Source organism: Fukomys damarensis, unplaced genomic scaffold (genome assembly GCF_012274545.1).
Source record: "Fukomys damarensis isolate Sample0158 unplaced genomic scaffold, DMR_v1.0_HiC HiC_scaffold_16, whole genome shotgun sequence".
Taxonomy (NCBI): domain Eukaryota; kingdom Metazoa; phylum Chordata; class Mammalia; order Rodentia; family Bathyergidae; genus Fukomys; species Fukomys damarensis.
Window position 1 is genome coordinate 68,861,229 of NW_022900928.1, and position 14,763 is coordinate 68,875,991.

General features: G+C 36.9%; 1 long non-coding RNA gene across 1 annotated transcript in view; it reads right to left on the reverse strand.

Annotated features, from left to right (window-relative positions):
* Window positions 1–14,746, reverse strand: part of LOC104865641 — a 32,380-nt gene extending 17,634 nt beyond the window's left edge. Inside the window, exons 1-2 of the long non-coding RNA XR_781229.2 lie at window positions 14,233–14,746; window positions 13,438–13,575 (exon numbers count right to left, since the gene is read on the reverse strand). This is a non-coding gene — a long non-coding RNA (uncharacterized LOC104865641). The remainder of the gene's footprint in view (window positions 1–13,437; window positions 13,576–14,232) is intronic.
* Between the last annotated feature and the right edge of the window lie 17 nt (window positions 14,747–14,763).

Here is a 14,763-nt window from a genome sequence, read left to right on the forward strand (position 1 = left end):
AGAAGAGGCCCATAAAGGCCTCTAGGTTTACACAAACAGGTTTCTCAAATGTGGCCTTCTGCCTTGCCAGTCTCCTTGCAATACTCACATTCCCATGAAGTAAAGCTTTCAGGATAATATAGGGGAGTGAGAGACCCCTGCCTCCTTAATGAGGCTATAATTCCAATTCATTCTCTTGTGCCAAATCCATATAAAATCCTATCCTACATTCCAGGAGACACAATTTAGTTCTTAGTGTTAGACCTAAAAGAAGCTTTATTTTCTCTTCACTTCCATCCAGATTCCCAGTCCCTGTTTGCTTTTGAATGAGAAAATCCTATTTCAAAGGAAAATAACAATATACTTAAACATTTCTCCTGCAGGGCTTTAGATATAGACCTCACCTTTTTTGTGCAGGCACTAAAAAAGGTTTTAAGGAATTAGAACTTAAAAAAGGAAATATCTTACAGTGTGTAAGTCTAGACTTAATTTTCTACATATGGATATCCAATTTTCCCAGCATTATTTGTTAAAGAGGATAATCATTACTCCACTGTATGTTTTTGGCAAAGTGAAGAAGCTGAGTGTGTCTGAGGTTGTTTCTGCTTCCTCTGTTCTGTTCCACTGATGTATGTGTCTATTTTTGTGCCAGTACTGTATTATTTTTAAGACTGTAATTTTGAGTAACTTCAAATCTGACATTATGATGCCTCTTGCTTTGCTACTGCTGCCCAGAATTGCTTTTGCTATCCTGGGTTTCTTCTGATTTCACATGAAGTTTTGGATTTTCTCTTGACCTCTGAGGAATTCCATTGGTGTTTTGAATGGGATTGTGTTAAATCTATACATCAGTTTTAGAAATATAACCACTTGAAGATATTGATATTGTCTGTCCAGGAACACAGGGTATCTTCAATTTTATATCTTCTTCACTCTCCTTTTTCACACTGATGCAATTTTCACTATAGAGATCTTTCACTTCCTTGGTTAGGTTAATTCCCAAGTGTTTAATTTTTAGTCTATCACCTTATGCTTGGTCTCCAGTAAAATCCATGGCATGGCCAAATTCTTTGCTTTTTTTTTTCAGATGCCCACAGAATCTTTGTTTCCATCTAAAACCTCATCAGCGTGGCTTTTATTGTCTACATTCCTATCAGCATTCCAGTTTTCTAAGTTATAATAAAGTTCTATAGAGGAACAGAATCAATAGAAAATGCATGGATAATTATTCAAATAGATTTATTAGGTAGGCTTTTGAGATCAGAAGTGGGAGACTCAACAATGGTTGTCTTTACACTAGAGAGCTGGGAGATTCAACAAATACCAAACCAAGGAATGGAAACCACAGAACAAGAGGGATCAAGGATGCAGTGCCAGAGTCAAAAGCTTGGAACTTCACTGGAGTTGCCAGTGAGTCTATGTTGGAAGACTAAAGAAATTGGAGGCCTGGAGGATGATGTCCAAAGGTGGCAAGGATGACCCTGCTGAAGACTAAAGCTCTTCAAAATGGGCACACTTCTTTCTTCTTTTCCTTTTTAAAATTCCAATCTGGCTAAAAGCCTACTGGTTAGTGCTACCCACACTCAGTCTTCCCTGCTCAGTGTGCTGGCCTAGATGCCAATCATCCACAGACATACCTAGAACTGTGCTTCACTAATAAGTTAGACATCTTAAAATCCACTTATTGACATATCACGGTTAACAGTCACATAGACTTTCATAAGAATCACTCAATAAGCTCTTCTAACTGCATTCTAGGTTTTCTATGGCCTGATCTTCCAAACTCTTATCATAAACCATTCAAAAATCTCCACTGCTTCAGGTACATACAGCAATAATGCCCCTATTACTTGATAACAACTTTACTTATTAGTTTTACATTACTATAGCAAAAGACCTGAGGTAATTAACTTATAAAGAGAAAAGTTTAATGAGCTAATGGCTCTGGAGGTTCCAGCCCAAAATTGTGTGGTCATATAGCTCTGAGTCCCTGGTAAAGCCCCAAATGGCAATGGCAGGAAGATCATAGCATAGCAGACTGTTCATATCATAAGATGAAAAGCAAAGAGAGACACTGAGCCAGTGTTCCATAAGTGAAACCCACTGCCATGTTGTGAGCAGTCCTGTGTAGGGACCCACACTGCAAGAATACAATTTTTCTGCCAATATCTAATAAGTACCAGATAGCTGTCAATAGCCATATGAGGGAATTATCCTAAATAGAGCTTAGAGATGACTGCAGCCTTGTCTAGAAACTAGTTTTTTTTTTTTTTTAAATAGGGTCTCCCTATGTAGCTCAGGCTGAATTCATTCTGTAGTCCAGTCTGGATTACCTACTGTAATCCTCCTTAGTTGTCCTCTTAAATGCTTAGATTACCGGTATGTGCCACCACACTCCACTTCCTGACTAGAAACTTAACTATGGATCTCTGACTAAGCTTCATCCAGACTCTTGATCCACAGAAACTGTGAGATAATAATATTGTTTTAAGCTATCATTTTTGGAGTAATTTGTTATATGGCAATAGATAACTACTATCATAATAGATACTCTGGAGATGGAAAAGTAGACTACCAGAATAAACACCTTCCTGACAGTTAGATGTACCTATCTGACTGAGTTGTAGGTAACAGAATATGAAAGGTGAAGTGTGCAGTTTTCTTCTCCGTATCACTCCAATTTTAGAATTTTAGTATATGTGCTGCCAAAGTGAGCTTGTGCATAGTTCTCAGACCAAGGTTTTTAAAATGTAGTTATGCATATCCCATATCCTCTTTCCCATTTTTCTACTTAGGACGTGGGATATTATAATGCTATAGCTCCAAGATGGAAAATATTGGACCCTAAAATCACTTTGTAGAGGAGGACAGCCCAGTGACCATGATTACCTGATTTGGACTTTTGGTGATTCTGATCAATCTTACTTTATTCTTCTTTCCATCACCTAGCAGCTGCTGGATTGATTTCTTGTAGTCCTTTGATACTTTTAATAAATTTTTCTTTTCATGATTGCTAACTGCAATCCTTTCTTCTATATCTGATGTTCTGTCCTTACATTGGCTCATTCTGTTGCTTTTTCTTTCAATGGAATTTTTAATGTGGATATCTGTTTGAATCCATTCCATGGATTCCATTTCTTTCCTATGTTGGGCATCCATAGTTTTCACCATTTCCCTAAGCTCCTCTATTTTGAAAATCTTTATCTGCTCTAGAGTCACTAAACATGTCTTTCATTATGGTTGCCATCTCTGTAGTTGTCTGAGAAATTATTCCTAATTTGACTTTTTTTCTAGAGCTGCATTCATCTGCTTTACTTCTGCTGTTACTATCAGAAAGTTCTATCTCATTGCTCCCTGAGTTTGCCTTTGGTGAGCTGGATGTCTGAGGTTGTATCTTAAGTGTCTTTTCATTTTCTTTCTTTCTTTTTTTTAATAAAGCTGCTCACCATAAGCACTTTATAAGCATCAACCCAGGAATTAAACAACAACAACAAAAAAGAAAATGAAAAGACAATTTGACTTTTATATGAGTGAGAAATAAATTCTTGTTGCATTTGAGTCATAATTTTGTAATTTGTTATCATAGACAAACCCTAATTAACACTTTTATGTGAAAAAAATTTTACTTTGGAATTAACCACTATTGATTTGGGTGTCTATAACAAAGCTTCATTTATATCTTTATTCATGTACATACCTTAAGAATTTTATTTGTACCTAAATATTTATTCTCTAGCCATTAAAGCCTTTCTTTTGAGTATAGCTTCTCTTACTGAAGTTCTGAGTGGTCTTTCTTAAATTAATTATACCCCTAGTACCTTGCATTAGCTCTTCAGTTTCACTTCCTTCACAAAGTGTAGAAAGAAGGCCAAATGTGGTAATGCACACCTGTAATTCCAGCACTCATGAGGCTGAGGCAGGAGGAGCACTACAAGTTTGAGGCCAGCCTGGGCTACATAGTGAATTCAAGGCCAGCCTGAACTACACAATGAAACCCTGTCTCAAAAAACTAAACTAAATAATCTAAGTTGATAAAGACAAAGAATTTTGTAGAGCAATTTGAATGCAGACTCCTAATAGACTTGAACTATATTTGAGACTTTTTTTTTCTCTTTTGTAAATACCTTACATAATCTAATTCCATAGCAATTTTTATTAGTACTCATCTTTAGCTAATTTTTATGAAGTATTTTTTTTTGCTTTCATAGAACAACTGTTTTTTCTTTGCAGTCTCAAATTTCACTAATTGATGTAATTTAATTAAATTGCATAATTATGAGGCATACAATGGAAATAAACAATTTGAGAACAAATACAATTGACTCTTGGTAAGCATTCCACTCAGCTGCTGGAAGCAGATATGCAGGAAAAAAAAAAAAGTGAAAGCTATCAGCTTTGAATCTCGAATATTATATGGGGATCAGTTGGTACATTTCTAAAAAGGAATTGAGAACCTGAAATAAGTAGAGGGTTAGGAGTAGTTTCTTCTATATGCACACATGAACATTTTTGTGGGGAAACAATTCAGTCTTCACTGAATTTTCAAAGGAGAATACTACCCCTTAATGCAAAGTACCATACTATAAATTAAAACCTGACCCATGGGGCTAGGTTGAGGAATAAACACCTTCTCTTCCTGTGATCTGCTTTTGGATATTTGTGTTCCTACATTTTCCTTAGAGATTCCTTTCCTCTAAAGAACAGATTCATGTAAAAATAGTTCATGAGGACAGGGGATTTAACTCAGTGGCATCACTGCCTGACTTGTAAGTGCAAGGTCCTAAATTCGATCCCTGGTACCACACACACACACACACACACACACACACACACAAAATGTTCATGAGCCACTGACCCCATTGGTTTGTTAAAAGATTCTTACTCTAAACAGCACTCTAAATAGCTTATCACTTACTGTTCTTAGAACAATGTGATATTATATAATAAGTTGATAAATTATTGATGCATTCAATGGCTTCACTAGAGAAATCTGGCTGCTTTTTACAACTGAAAACTAATTATAAAGTGTACTAGCTCTCTGTCACTATTTACTGAGATAATCAACTTAAAAGGAGGAAGGTTTTATGGCTTATGGCTTCTCAGGGTCCAGTCCACTGTAGCTTGGCCCTATTGCTTTGGGACCAAAGGCTAGAAAGGCAATAGAGAAACAGGAAGGGAGTAGGGTTTCAATATCCTCTTCAAAGGCCAGTTCCTGGTGATGCAACTTCCTTTCACTAGGCCCACATCTTTAAGGTTCTAATTCCCAAATAGCACCATAGACTGGCAACAAATTCCCTAACACACAGGCATTTGGGAGATGTATTAGTTATCTTTCTGTTGTTTGAACAAAATACATGGCATATACAATGTACAGAAGAAAAGTTTTATTTTGGTTCACAGTTTCAGATGTTTCATTTCATGGCTCCAAGGTATAAACATCATGGCAGAAGGGCATGGTGGGGAAAGCTCCTCACCTCGTGGCAGCCAGAAGCAGAGCCAGGGAGAGAGAGAGGGAGAGATAAAAGAAGAGAGGAGACAAAGGACAAGCTTTCATATTATATCCACAGTGACTTACTTTCTTCAACTAGGCCCTGCTTCCTAACAGCATATTCAGCTATGATGAGGTCAATGCCCCATGATTTAATAACCTTTCTGAAGGCCCACCTCTGAACACATAAGTTTGATTCAAGCTGTAACAGGGAACATTCTAGATCCAAGATACAGCTGGAAGTATCAGCATTTTCCAACTTTAGAAGCTAGCTTCTTAAAGACAAAGGTCTTTAAACAGTCGAGTGCTTGTGTTAGTATAGTACAATATTATGGAATGAATATGGGTTGGTAAATTAGTGCCAACAGTTCATTTAGTGACAACAATTCATTGAAAAATATTCAAATTCTACGTCTCAGTTCATGAAAAAGGCTCTGTAACTCTAAGTTAAATGTTGCCCCTTCAGAGAAAATGACACTGATCGTGCTGTCTAAATAAACAATCCACATCAATTTTAAATCCTTTCCTCTTTTTTGACATAAAAAGTATACCATCACATAGTATTTATTACTATGTGACATTGTATTATAGATCTATTTATTTCCTATCTCAGGAGTATGTATGTAAGTATATAAGCTTCACAACAGCAATGGCCTTACTTCTTTGATCACCAACATATCTCCTGTGCACTTATACCTCACTCATTAACTATTGAGTCAATGATTAGATGGCCTGTTTCCATGTTAATATTCCAGCCAAGCATGTAACACTCTGTGTTAGTCACCTTCTCACTAAGAAATAACACCTGGCACTCACAAATTAAAGGAGAGGAAGTTTATTTTAGCTTATAGTTTCAGAAGTTTCAGTCTATGTCTCACAGGTTTAAACACAGAAACAGCATGGTGAAAGAACCTGGCCAGAGCAAAGCTGTTCACATCATGGCCAGCAGGAAGCAGAGAAAAAAGATGAGCCAGGGAGGGAGATATAGCCTTCCAGGTAACACCCCAGTGACCCACCACTTCTAACCAGATCCCCACCTCTGAACAGCAATTCAGCTATAACATCCCGATGACTTCAGTCACCTTTCAAAAGTTCACATAGCCGTTAGGGTACATTCTCAGCCTAAACTATAATATAGGCACATGGCTTATGTCTGAATTCACTGACACTGACTGGCTAATGTTGAACTTTACAAATAAATAATAAATAAATTACCCTGACCATTGGGTCTGGAGAGAGAAAGCATACAGAAATGCCTCCAAGGTAGGATACATTATTAACATATTTAAAATTTATTTTTAGAAAAGACTAGTTCTCACAGGGTTCATTTACTACTACTTCGGGTTGCCAAGAGCAGACTGTACATTTTCCGCTTTAAAATTTTTAATTGTGTTTGGGATACATAATAATTACATTCATCTTGGGGAATTAGTACATATACATATCACATCTTAATAATTTTTACTTTCCTTTCCCTTCCTGGCACTCCTCTCTTCTATTCTGAAACCTCCTTCCCATTTCCACAGTCTACCTTCTTGTTTCCTGTCATCTCTCTTTTATTTTACTCTTTAAATTAGTTATATTTTTGGTTTCTCATATAAGAGATGTGACTTTTAATCTTTTGTTAAAGGTTACTTTGTTTAGCATTATGATCTCAAGATGCATTTTTTCTTTTTATTGAGTTTATTGGTATAATCTAGGTATACAATACAGTTACATTCATTATTGGGATCCTGTACCTTTATATAATAGGACGTGATTCTCATTTTTTCCCCTTGTCCCTGCCCTCCCTTCACCCCCTCCTCCCTTCCCCATTTACAAACACTTTATTTCCATTTTTTCAATTTCTCATATTTTTTCCTCTCCCTTATTACCTTTCTCCCACCCTTCCCACTTTCCCTACACCTTGAGCCCTTTACTTGCTATTTCACATTATTAATTATCTCATTAGGATCCTGTGTACTATTATAGTTTTTCACACCAGAGAAACTATTTGGCATTTCAGTTAAAGAAATCTTTGTATGAACATTAAAAATAGGGAATCCTAAAATAAAACTAAAAAGGAAAGTAAAATAGAAAGGGCAATGATGTAAGATTAAAATAATCCTCAATTTTGAAGATGAAAATGGTCCCTTAACGTATTTAAATTGCTTCTTGCTCTTGTGGTCTTATCTTATTCATTTTTTTCTCTATTTAGAGAATACTTTATTAGTTTCTGTAATCAAACCCACATAGATAAGACCTTACATATTTAATACAGTGTGTTACCCCCGTAGAAGTGGGAAAAAATTAACATTTCTAGACCAATATGGCTGTTAATTTCTGTACAATGCCAACTCAACACAGTAAACTGGGATAATCTTTTCCAAAGTTGACAGCACTAATTTTCCAAAAATTCAAATTATATTTATGTGTGTGTGTGTGTATTATATTTTTATATAAAAAGACCAATAACAGCAGTATGCTATGAATCAATAGCAGCAACAGCTTTTCCAGGTTCTGCAGTCATCTGAACAAAATTACAGACATTCAGCACATTCCATTAAAAAAAAAAAACAAAGAAAAGAATAATGTCTAGAAAACAGCAAAGTTCTGTTGCTCTTGCGGTACCTGGCACCATTTTTCTAATTAGCATCTTAATCATCATCTGGAAAGAGAACATTCTAGAGTAATATCATTAAATATAGCTCTGATAAAGCATGGTCACTACTATGTATCATGAAGCAGGTACAAGATATTTTACATTCACAGAGGTATGACACAGTACCATCCTACATCAATAATACTAGAATCAGTTTTGGTTTGAAATTTGCTTTGTCTGCAAATAAGATTGCTACAACTGCTTTTTTCTGGGCTCCTGTCACATGGAGAATTATTTTCCATCCTTTCACTTTCAGTCTATGGGCTTCTTTTTGCCCATAGGTGTGTTTCTTGTATACAACATATTGTTAGATTTTGCTTCTTATTTCATTTTGCCAGTCTGTTTCTCTTGATTGGTGAGTTGAGCCCATTGACATTGATGGGTATAACTGATATGTATTGACTTATTATTGACATGCAATTGGCCTTTTGTTGACTCTTTTTACTTTTTCACCTTCTCCTTTTAATTTCTTGCCTTGCCTATTTGATTTGCTCTGTTGGGCCTCATGGTGTTGTTGCCTTCATTGTCTTTTTCTAGGATCTTGTTTAGAATTGCTTGTAGTGCTGGTTTGGTATTCATGTAGTTTCTCAGGTGTTCTTTGTCGTGGAAGTGTCTTATTTCCCCATCCATTTTGAAAGAGAGTTTTGCTGGATACATCAGTCTAGGTTGGAGGTTGTTCTCTTTTAGTACTTGAAATATCTCATTCCAGGCTCTCCTTGCCCCAAGGGTTTGTGTTGAAAAGTCTGCTGTGATTCTGATGGGCTTTCCTTTGTATGTGATTTGTTTCTTTTCTCTTACTGCTTGTAGTATTTTGTTCTTCTGTTGGGTTTCTGGGATCTTGATTATTATATGTCTAGGTGTAGATTTTTTTTGATTGTAGCTAGTTGGGGTCCTATATGCCTCACTTATCTGAATGTCAAATTCTTCCCCTCTGTTTGGAAAGTTTTCTGTCATTAATTCTGTGAACAGCTTTTTAAAGTCATTTGCATTTTCTCCTGCTACTTCATGGATTCCTATCAGTCTTATGTTATTCTTCTTTGCATCATCTAGGAGTTGCTGGATCGATTTCTCATGATCCCCTACTGTTTTTAAGAGACCTCTCTTTTCATGGTCACTGACTGCAATCTTATCTTCTATATCTGAGATTCTATCTTCGCATTCTTTTATTCTGTTGCATACAGTTTCAATGGAGTGTTTAATCTCCTGGATATCTGTTTGAATCTGTTTTATGGATTCCATTTCTTTCCTATGTTGGGCGTTTATTTCTTCCATTTCTTTCTTATGCTGGGCTTTCATGGCTTCTATCATGGTCCTGAGCTCATCTATTTTTTTGTCAGTTTCTGTTCTAGAGTCTCGAATCACGACTTCCATTTTGCTCACTATCTCTATGGTTATCTGGGAAATTATTTCTGTTTTGAATTTTTTCTAGAGCCTGATTGATCTGTTTTGTTACTTCCTGTGCTTTGAGTTCAGGGTGTCCTGGTGGTTCACTATCGGCCTTTTCATCCTCATTTGCCCTACAGTTTGCCATTGGTAAACTGGAAGTCTGTCTTTTTGTCTTGCTTAAGTGTTTTCTCATTTTTATTTTTGTTGTCGGGCTGCCCTTGGTTTAATCTCTGGGTTATCACCCAAATCTTCCTGATATTAGTTGCCGCCTAGCTTCTGGGTCTCTAATGATGCACAGACATTCTCATCTTCATAAGATGAGAGAAAACAGCTCATCAAATCAACCACAATGCTTTATCCCAACTGATACAATCAGCAGCACATTAAGATCAAGCACAACTTGGACACTGACCACCTGTGGTAGTCACTAGTCTATCTCCCTTAAACCATTTGAATTAAATTGAATCAAGAAGCAGTCCAGAACATGTCTGCAGTGAACAAATGTTTCAATATAGTATATTTACCATTTAATGGGTCAGACAGAGCTAGGACGCAAGACCCCTGCTCTCAGTTAGCTGATGGCTGAACCCCATGATGCAGACTGACCTCAGGCTGCAAGGCCCAGATTGAGTTCCCCTACTTTCTGAATGGTTGAACGCCATACCATTCTACTACAGGTTTCCCATGCCCTTTCTTTAAAGATGCTTAGAGTTGGGAACTCAGAAAAATATCCTTTATGACCACCTCTGCCTCTGCAGAGTGGGTCCAAAGACTGGCACAATCAGGAGGTCTGAGAGTGTGGGCGGGGGGAGGAGGGGAGGTAAGGGGAGTTATGGGGGCTCAGGGGCGCCTGCTTGGCTACCTTCCTGATGCTGGCACGATGGCAGCTCCAGGTGGTAGAGGGCATGGCGCTCCTTCCTGCAGTGAATCGGGCCCAGGCTACCTTCCGGCCGCTGGAGGATGGCAGCTCCGGGTGGGAGAAGAGATGCATTTATTTTATTATGAATGGCTCAAATTTTTCCTTTTTTATGGCGTGGTGTGCATGTGTGTGTGTGTGTGCATGTGCATGTATATCACATTTTCCTTATTCATTCTTCTGTTAATGGATGTATAGGCCACTTCCAAGATTTAGCTATTATGAGTTATGCTGCTATAAACTTAGGTATGGCTGTATCACTGTAATATGATGCTGTTGGCTCTTTTGGGAAGATTACCAGAAGAGAGATAGCTGTGTCAAATGGAATTGCTAGTTTTAGGTTTTTGTTTTTGTTTTTGTTTTTTTTTTTAAAGAATCTGCACACTGATTTCCCAGTGGTTCTAGTAGTTTACATTCTCACCAACAATGTAGAAGGGTCCCTTTTCCCCCCAAACCTCTCCAGCATTTTAAAAATTATTAATGATAGCCATTCTTTCTGGAAAAAGAACCTCGGTGTTTTCTTGATTGCATTTCTCTATTGGACAAAGATGCTGAACATTTTTTCAAATATTTATTGGGCATTTGTACTTTGAGAATGCCTATTCATTTCACCTGCCATTTTTTGATTGGGTGTTTTGTTTTGGCAGGCTTAATTTTTATTAGTTCTTTATACACAGAATTCTAGATATTAGTCCTCTCTCCAAGAAGTAGACAGCAAACCCTTTTTCTCATTCTGTAGGTTCTTTCTTCACTATTAGTTGTTTGTTTTGCTGTGCAAAGTTTTAAAATTTTATATAATCCAATTTATTAATTGTTGGTATTATTTCTTGGGCCATTGGGGTTCTGTTGAGAAAGTTCATGCCTATGCCTAGGTCTTCAACACTTTTGTCTATTTTATCTTCTATCAGGTATAACATATGTTTTAATATCAGAGTTTTTGATCTTTTTAAATTTTATTTTACTACAGGGTGAGAGATATGGGTCTAGATTCATTCTTCTGCATATGGATAACCAATTTTCCTGGCACTGTTTATAAAGAGGCTATCTTTTCTTAAGTGTGTTTTTGGCCTCTTTGTCAAAGATGAGATGGCTGAATATGCCTTTACTTGTTTCTGCATCCTCCTACTCCACTGATCAACATGTCTATTTTTATGGCAGTATCATGTTGTTTTTATCACTGTATCTCTGTAGTATAACTTGAAAACCAGGATTGTAATGCCTCCTGCTTTGTTCTTGTTGCTCGGGATTACTTTGGTTACTCTGGGTCTCTCAGCTTGCACATTTTCAAACCTTGGAATCCCTTAAATCTTCAAGAATAAAAGACCTATAACTGCTAGGATATATTCAACAATACAATTCTAATAAGTGAAATTTATTTATATTTCACTTGTGAGGTTTAATTTAATTTTTAAATCATTTTCTAGCCAACAAAATTTCCAAGTGTTCACTCAAATTATTTCATTACTTAACACAACATTCCTTCTTTGATTTCCCCACCAAAATTAAGAGTCATTTTGTCTGTGTTCCTAGCAGATACCATCAATTATTATTTTCTATACAAGCACTCTACCACTAAGCTACATCCTCAACCCCTGTTTCTTTTCTATCTTTGTAATAAGCAATGCAGTCATTTATCCACATTGATTTCTCTCATAAGCTGTAAGCTTTTTAAGGTTGGGAGCCAGATCTTTGTCATTATTGTAATATTTCTTTCATTTTCAGTGTTTAGCATAATATACAGTATATTATTATACACAGAACACACTCAACACTTTTCTAACTTAGGTTAAAATTATTTGCATGTATATTATTAAATCATCTCTTTAAAAAATCACCCACAGCATTTTACCTCCACTTAATCCAGAGTTCTACGTAAACATGAAGTTTAACTATCAGAAAGTCTTTCCAAAGGCAGATTGGGTCTTTTGTTGCTGTTTTTATGAAAAATCCCTTTCTATCATTTATGTTTCTCCTCTCTTGTTTCTGTGCAAGGTAGTTTTTCTTCCCTAATCAAGATACTAAGTCAGAAAGCATGTATTCAAATACCTGTAGTAACCAGGGAAACTAGTATAACTTAGCTGAACTGGGAAAATAGTAAGGGCTGTGTTGTTTTAAATAAACTGGATGGCCCAATTGCTATCCTGTGCCAGAACAGAGGTTCAATGTTGTCATGTTTCCTTATCGTCTATTCAAACACCTGCAGTAACCAGAGAAATTAGTATAACTTAGCTACATTGGGAAAACAGTAAGGACTGTGGTGTTTCAAGGAAACTGGAAGGCTCAATTGCTATCTAACCTGGCTGGCTACAATGGTTCCCATGCCAGGAGGTGCAATGTTGTCAAGTTGCCCTTGTCTTTCAAAATAAATCTTTCTTTAAAATGTAAAATTAATTCAAGTAAAGAAGATTACAGAAGATTTAATTACATTGTGTTTCAAAACAATTGGCTTTTATTTGCAATTCTAGAATTGGGCAACATTTCATTCTATAAACAGAGGTAGAACACTACTGGGCATGGCAGAATCCTTGTTTTTAATAGGGTAAGAACAAAGAAACAGAACACTAAAAGAAAGCAGCAGATTGATTAACATCAGGTTACTTAAAAGTGTTAAAGAAGAAGGAACTACCTAATTTCACCGACTCAGGTTGGCTAAATCCTTTCTAATTGGTTGCCATAAATACCCTATTTGAAGATCTACTTGTTTCTTTAACATTTTAGTTTCTTTAACATTTTTAGTTTAGTCTGGGCAGGAGCTCAATTCAAAAGCAATGGTCTCCCATAAACTTTATCTCACAGGGAAAAAAATACTTATTTACTAAACAAATTTTATAGGCAAGCTTTACTCACAGCAGCCACAAATGTAGAACTCTTACATTAGGTAAATATCATTTAAGTAAGTTTTGTTTTCATCAGAAATGCATATAAATGTCTTAATTTCAAAATTATAGAATATGAGTAAAAAGGAAAACAGAGAACTGTAATTTTAAAAGTAGGAGGCAAGCAACAGATATGTAAAACAATACTCACATAGATGGCTTTAATGATTGGAGTCTAATAATTTCTGTGCTTACACTGTAGCACTTCCAGTGAATCTATAAGGAAATGGAAATTTATCCTCCCCAAGTGTGTTCATCTTCCACAAGCCAATGTTTCTTATTTATGATACTGGAGGGAACAAAATTGAACAACTAGTCAGATTTTCTTCTCCTTGGCTAAGTTTACTAGAACAGAGGCTTTCAAACTTTGATAAAATATCAGAATGACTATAGGACTTGTTAAAAACCTAGATTACTAAAACCCTCCTAGAATGTCTGATCCATAAGGCGGCCTTAGAGAATGTGCATTTCTAGTCTAGATGGTGTTGATGTGGTTGCTTGGGAGACAGTGCTTTGAGAATCACTAAATTTGCGATTCCCATGAAGGCTGATTTATAAGTGTGACCAGCGGGATTCACGTATGAAAAAGCTACCAGCCCCAACATAAAAACTACACGCTGGCACATCAAAGTGTACCTCCAGGAATCTACAGATATTCCCATTTACTCTGCATGCTTACCTTGTTAAATGAAATTAATGGAAGGTCATAACTTTGGTCTAGTCTGCACCACACTCCAGCAGACCAAAACAAAACAGAAATGAGTCACTCACGCTAAACGCCCATTTGATCAAATTGACCCTTGAAATGGGTCAGTTTTCCAAAAAAGTAGGAGAGGCACTGTAACCAATCAGAAGGGGTCCAATTTACCCCAGACAGCATGACAAAAGCGTCTTTTTAACTCTGTAAGGAAAGCAACTCTGAAACACCAAGCTTACTGTTCCTTACCTATGTTTTTTGGAGCTCCTTTGTGCCTATAAGCCAATCAGGTTGTGGGAGCTGTATTTCACAAAATGAAATGCTATCAGGACTCATGAATCGGAAATTAAGGTAATTAGAGCCGTAAGGTTGTTGTAACCTTGTTTTTCAATACCTTGTATTATGAAAACTTTTATCTTTCTCCTCCTCTTGCCAGTGAACACCTTTCTAACCGGTTTGGCCAGGTTGTGGCCTTTCAGTGCTCCATAAAACCGTAAGCTACTCAGTTGCTGAGCCCTTGGGCCTTCCTCACTCGCGTGGGATAAAGCCTCCACAGACACTTCAAAGGCTACGGTTATCCTTTTCCCTCGGAGAATAGCATCACTTTTAGAAATATTTATCAAAATACCCTAAACTTGTTTCTTAGGAGTCACAGCCAGTTATAGAGCACGCAAACAAACACGTGACTTGGAAAACTCCGTCCTTTGCGGCCCCGGTGAGGTACAACAGTTCACGCCCACCCTTCGGGTGAGTTGACGAAGGGGGCGTGGCCCGGAGCGC